This window comes from Anopheles gambiae, chromosome 2, assembly GCF_943734735.2.
Source record: "Anopheles gambiae chromosome 2, idAnoGambNW_F1_1, whole genome shotgun sequence".
NCBI classification, from domain to species: Eukaryota; Metazoa; Arthropoda; class Insecta; order Diptera; family Culicidae; genus Anopheles; species Anopheles gambiae.
In genome coordinates, this window is record NC_064601.1 from 1,414,594 (window position 1) to 1,421,520 (window position 6,927).

General features: G+C 50.0%; 1 protein-coding gene across 6 annotated transcripts in view; it reads right to left on the reverse strand.

The window, feature by feature from the left end:
• Positions 1-6,648, reverse strand: part of LOC1281967 (uncharacterized) — a 131,007-nt gene extending 124,359 nt beyond the window's left edge. For 4 of the 6 annotated variants that reach the window (XM_061644251.1, XM_061644250.1, XM_061644249.1 and 1 more), the window contains exons 1-2: positions 6,399-6,593; positions 4,301-5,050 (exon numbers count right to left, since the gene is read on the reverse strand). The gene's annotated coding sequence lies outside the window, so the exon portion shown is untranslated. The other 2 variants (XM_061644246.1, XM_061644247.1) reach the window with 2 other exon arrangements.
• Between the last annotated feature and the right edge of the window lie 279 nt (positions 6,649-6,927).

The window sequence follows — 6,927 nt, forward strand, 5'->3', positions numbered from 1 at the left end:
TTCAATTTGCCGAGAAGTCAGGATGTCGATTGTTCCAGTAAGCTTTTTGTTGTGAGAGGAGTAAAATGTGTTTGTGAGTGTGTGTGTCTGTGTGTATGTGTGTAAGGTGAATTGAATGGGTAGGATATGGGGCGAAAGGATACCTTACACATTCCGCAGTTTGGCACTTTCGATCACGCAAGCGACAAACATGGGACGGTTAGTTAATATTGCCCAGGAGAAGGATAGGAGCGTTGATATTTAGAATGGGTTTCACTTGAACGTGTGCTCCCAAAACCCGAGAGCTAATATTGATGACCTCTGGTAAACGATACCCGACAAAAAGGTCACTTCAATAGTGCGTCAAGGACTCTGCAAATATTTTTGTGAGTTCTTCTTTCAAGCCCGCATCTTCGACGATTGTTTGCTGGGTTTAAATTATTTCACTGCGCATTCAGCTAAAAACAGTAGAGCGACTAACGTAAGAAAGAGAACGAAATATACTGTACAAATTGATCAATAACACTGCAATTGATCTTTGGGATTGCAAGCGATTTGTTAAGGAATAGCGCTGAACCGACGAGAATGAAAAATGTCCGTAGAATAACTCGTACTTTCCCAATGCTATGAAAAGCGATACAGGCCAAACCGTGGGGGAAAAGAGCCATTGTCCTTCACCTTGCCCAAGTACACACACACACACCATCCCTGTTATCCTTCATCCCTTTGGCATAGTTTGGCCGGAGACCATTGCCCCATTAAGGTTGTGTCTTATTTTCTGCACAATCAGCATATTTTCCTTTCATAGATTTCCCAGCTCTTCCGCCGGTGCTGGGCTGAGATCATCGCGTACCGCCGGGATGGCCATTTGCCGCAAGCACTATCCGCCAGCACAACCAGAATCCACTAACGGTGCAAAAAGGGCTCATTCTCTCATTCTCCTCTCTCTCTCCCTTGCCGAGTTAAACGGTGGGGCGTTGGGAGGCACCGCTGAAAGCAACCTATTGTTTGATTCCATAAAACACTCCAGTGATCATGGACGGTATTGTTAGTCGTTTTCCTGCCGTCCGTCAGCAGCACGGTGCAGCAGAAGAAACACCAGCACACAATAGCCACGGTACGGTGTATGTGCGAATGTACACCAAGCCGTGCCTTTCTGCTGGAAGAACTCAATCACTGCACGGCTGCAGCATCAGAATTCATCCACACACACACACACACACACACGGTACTGAACCCGAATCGCGAAACTGACGCATTAGACGAGTTGAGGCAAGTGTGAGCAGTTCATGGCTTATTATGTCACACCAGCGGTACGGCACCTCCGCCCAACCGTAAACGGCCACCTATTGCGGCTATTGTACGGTAACCGAGCAGCTTTTAAGAAATGGCGCTGCCATTGCCCTTCACCACACATTCATCTTGATCCACGCTTCAGTCCACGTGTACGGTATCGCAACCCATTCAACCGAACGTTCGCAAATCGTCCTCACTTATATCAGCATTATGGTCGTCCGGGACTCTCGTGGACACAGGAGTGCCCGCAGAACCCACCGAGAACGAAGCAGCGTATGCTTCTAGCCACGAACAGGAATGTGACACAGGGGAGCTTGTGCTTGATTGAATCAAATGTGTGAAATTGCTGCATCCTTCCCTGCTGGGGGTGGAGCATTCCTCCGGCGCTCCGTTGGTGGTTATCGGGAGCGATCACAATGGATGGGTACGAACACGCCAGCCTGAGGGGGAAAACGGTACTTTCGAGAGGGACTCCATAAGGAAATGACGTTCGAGTTACTGCCGTGGAAGGCGAGTTTTGTCATGATACATGGAAGCGCGCTAGGCAAGAGAGCGAATCATGCCCCTTTCCTTCCAATTTTCCGGAGCACAAACACAAAAGCTCGCACCCGCCACTCCATCGATATGCGACGCCTACCCACACGTATCAAGAGTGAATATGGTGTTGGTGGTACGGTACGGAGGCAGCTTAGAGTGAACATCATTTGTATTGTTCTCTCTATTGTGGAAAATTCAATTTTCACCCATCGCTCCCCATCTACACCTTTCCCCAGTTTTTGTACCGTGGACAAGTGATGAGCCATCACTTCCAACAGGCTGCGCTTTTCCCAGGCTTTCTCTCCCACTCAAAACGCTCGCGCGTTCCCTCACACACACACACAGACACATCCCCATGCACACTAGCGAAATATTTAATTCATGTTTCACTAACGAGATAATTCTTAGCAAACATGACTAGTCATCATCATAAATATTGTATTATGCAAATGTGTGCCTTGTAACAGCTTGTAAAGCTGCATGTCGAGGGTGATTTTTCCCTTTTTCCAACCCCAACCCATTGCTGCAGTGCCCGTCATGCTTTGCCCCTTCTTGCTTCACTACCTATCCTCCCGTCTTAAGAACGGTGGAAGCTGAGGCTTATTTTAATTTTTCTTGCCGCGCTCGTGCGCGCACCGAGCATTGACAAAAAGCTGGCTGGCAAAAGTTGGCCGTAAATTTGTATATCGCTAACGTTCTTTCAGCTTCAATACATGCAACTTTAGCATCTGGAGCGCCGTTCACTTGTCTCTGCCAAAGAGGTAATTGAGTTTGGGCCTGTTTGAGCAAATTTACTAAATAACTTTACTGAAACCTGAATTCATCAGAACTGCACGTGAGCGACGGTGCGGATTCGTGGTGCAATGAAGGTTCGGCCATGTCACAGCCCTATTACTGCCTCCATATCAAATCGGCACACAACACACATACACGCACACACGCATGTACTGATTTATTTACCTCCGTGAAAATCTCTGACCGAAGCATTTCCTTTGACAGCTCCGAGGACAGACTTACTTCGCTGACCAACTTAATACGCCCACTGAAATGTCCCCGTTACGGCATTTCTGTCAGGCTCAAAGTGCCATTACTGCTGTTCATTCTTTCGCAGTAGCAACGAACTTGAGCGGGTTGTCGGTTCCATCTTTTCCCCACGCTCTCTACGCTGTCGAGAACCTGACAATAGAGAATGCTTGACTGTGCGGTAGCAATAATGGGGCGCCGTGCACATCAAAGGATACATGTGGCAGTTACTTCCAGCTGACCGGGGCCTGTGTCAATATTGTATCATTTGTGCACGTTCAAACCAATCTCACTAATAGAAGTAATGAAGATATCATGTCGTCGCAATCTTCAAGCCGTCGACCGGTTCTCGTCAAGCATGGAGCAAGAGCGGAAGGAACCCACCTAAACACGCACAATAATGGATCGCTCGTTCGGCATCTATTGACCGGGTTGCTTATTTCTTTTCCCTGCTGTTCACGGACAGCCTTGGTTTACCTTCGGTGTGCCCGAACCCCTGCAAAGCATCGTCAGAATGTTTCCAAGAAACCATTTATTTTACGCGACACCGTTACCGGTTCGACCACACGCCGCCTTGCATGAGGTGTGTGCTTGTGTGTGTTCTATAGCAACTGCGTGCGTGGCCGGATATGTTCTACAATCAATCAAAACTGGAAAAATATCCAATCCTCCCTTGGTACCGGCCCTATGACGGCCCGATGTGCTCCCCACAGTGCAATCGATTTTCCCCAAGCAGCCGAAAGGAGTGGCCGGTCACGGGGCACTTGTATTTGCCGCCTCACCGTCACCCTGCCGCCAAGAATCTCCCGTACCGCCGCAATTCGGTGTTTCGTGATCGGGAGCAAAATCGTTTCTCATTTATCAGTCCCGTGGCGATGGTGACCATCGGGGTCTATTTTGAGGAAGGTCCGCCATATCGACACGGTACGGTACTGCTACTGCTGGTGCTGCCTCCTTTTTCGTAGGAATCTCAATCAAATGAGGAATTCGATTCGTTACTGTTGTTTCGCCGTTAGCCTGGATCACCATTAGTTTCGCGTCTACGTCTCTTCGTCTTCGAGCCGGCGCTTGAGAAGCTCTCGACAGAAGGTCACCATAGAACGAGTTTTTTTTCCTCCCCCATCACTCCATTGCTGCCTGCGCGTCCGCTGTGTCGTGACGGGCGACGCATATTTCATCCGAGCGCAAACATATTTCCTGATGCTATTTCTGAAATGTCTGAAGCCGCGTAGGACGGCAAGATTTATCGCAGGACAATGCATCGGTATCGGCTCTGCTATTGATTGGGTTCGTACCGAGGTTTCGCCCATGACGTCTAAATTGGACCAGAAGATGCAAACGTGGAGCTTGTTTGCCGTCTGCTGTGCATAATCAAATTTATTAAATGAAATTTATCAAACAGAACCAATCATCCGTTGTTTGCCAATGGATCGTATCGTTACAAGCAAACATTAAATAACCGTACCTTTAAATAACGCGCTGCTGAAGTTTTCCCTCGTCGGTGCGTTCCGTTTTCTCGCGCCACTACTGCCGACGGCTGCTTCGGAGCGAAATTTACATACCAGCCACCAACACCGAGCCAAAGGCAATGCTAGTACTCTCGCTGATTCCTGTTTCTGTGCGCACTTTCTTCCCACCTTCTTTTCACTCAGCACTACTTCCACCAACTCTCCTCGCCCACCGGGTATCGTTACTTTTCTGGGCACGATTTTCACTTCTCCGGCTTTTCACTGCTGCTCCGAATAAACATGCCCGTTCCCAGATGGCCCACCGGGCCGGAATCCTGGAGCCGATGGTTCGCCTTTTTCCTTCATTAAGCTTTTATGCAGATTAAGCACAGACGGACCGAGACCGAGAAGCGGGGCGGCAAATAATGGACAATCATATCGCGACGAAGCGCCGCCGGGCATGCCCCGGGTCCTCAGACTCGCGCTCCAAATAAAGGACACGCGGCAACTGTGCGTTACGTGCCTGCGATAAGAAAGTGGGCAACCTAAATTTACTCACAAACGATCCTAACCTTCTTCCGACGTCGAGCCCGTTGGGTGGGGGCGGGGAAGTTGAATGGATAAATTCGGGTATTAGGTTTCGATTTTCCGCCGCGGTCGCGTTGTCACCGTTTGCGGCTTCTGAAGCACTTTTTAGCAACTTTAATACACTTTACCACTTAACACTCTACACCGTGCAGCGTGCAATCATGCATTTCCTTCACTTCCTATACACATAAAAACGAAGAAAAAAACATTCAATTTCAAACCACACGCTTACATTCACAACCTTTTGCCCTTCAAACAAAGGGAAACAAAAGATCCTGTCACCATTCGGTCTTCTCCCAGCTGTGTGCCTTTGCTTCACTGCGAAATTCCAGGAAACTTTCATTTCACCAGTTTCACCGCGACAACGGCAACGAAACAAACAACTCTGTCAGCCGATTTTCCGCCCAAGGTTGACCGCGATTCGCCCGGGCCCGATGCGCCGATCACTCAATCACGAAAAACGGGAGCAGCTGATAATAAGAAACAATAATAAACAAAAGGAAAGTCGGAACGCCGAGGCCCGGTAGCGTCTCGGGGCAGGACCAGCCTGAACGGTGGCATTTTTGGGTGAAACTTTTCCGCAACATTTGCCCGTTCCCGGGGACGGTGTGGTCCTGCCGGCCGTTGTTGTTGACGTTGCCGTCACCGTTCTCTTTGACTTTTTGGCCTCGTGCAGCAGCCGAATGCCGGTTGGCTGGCGACCGCTGACGGGCTTTGTGTTTCACTTATTGTGCTAGCCGCTTCTCACCCGAAAAAGGAAAACTTTTGCCCCTCCCCCGCCCCCTCGTTCACGCTCACTTCCTGGGATACGCACTTTCTATCTCGCACACTCGTACACCAGCAAGTCAATTCTTCTTCTTGCCATCAAAGTCGCGGGCAAAATTGTTCGACGAGCCGAGCGGCCGAACAGCAGCGGGATAAAGAACTTTCGAGAGCAGAATAGACTCCGGAAAAAGATCACAATAAACAGAAACTTGCTTGCCTACTTGCGTAGACTAACTTTTGGCGCTCCGTTTCGCGCCTTTCGCCCTGCCGGAGACCCCCCGGAAGCCACACACTTTTCCCACAGTTTCCGCTCTCACGACCACACGTAACGGAGCGAGTTCAGCAGTGTCAGCTCGATTGACTTGCCCTGCTGGCGCGCGATTTGTACATGTCATTGATTTGTTGCTCCGACCGAATCACTTCACCGAATCAATCAGCAAACACACACCACCGTGTACCAGGGGGTGTTGGTTTTGCAATTTTTATGTTCACCTGTTTCGCTTACTTGTCAACACTTTTTTGGGCCACTGTTTGCATTTACGTTAGCGACACAACAATACCTCACCTTTCAATCGCTCCCACGACCATGTTTAACTACAGCTATTTCTTTTTATAGTCAACCTTCACGTATGCCCTTTCTGCTGTCACAATCGCGTAAAACGTATCCACCCACGTGAAACGCAGGGCGTGCTGCTGTACACGCTCGGCCTATATCACACAGTACTCCTTTCCGTGTGTAACGCGTTGACATTCACAACCTACCGCACTGCAAATCCGGTGCCAAAATCCAACATACACACACAATAGCTCTGCTCCCGCACCGAGAGCTCGGGGCCGTATCAAGTGGGCGAGGACTCGGAACACAACTCGTCGTTAAATCGCGCTTCCCTACCAACCGGACAACATTGCTGGCTCTGACTGGGACGTCTGAGTCCGTGCGGCTAAGTGCCTGGTAACGCTCCCGGTCTGTTCGGGCCCCTCGTACAGGCAGCTGTCAAACTTCGGCACCCTCGCCTTCGGCTGCCAATATTTACTGCCATGATGAGCAGGCGCACTGAGCCGCGGAAACGCCAGCATCCATCGCGTACGGGCTGCACACAGGGAACCCGGACCCGTTCGGGTTGCGTAGCGAAGCGTTACACGGAAGCGTTACGCGACTGCCGTGAGTTCCTTGGGCAGCGTGACGCTTGCGCACCAGCGCTGAGTGACCGGTCGAGCGAGCTTTTTCCCAAAATGTTCCACTTTGTTTTTGTTTGCCCGTACGGAAGCTTTCGCACACGAAAGTCGCATC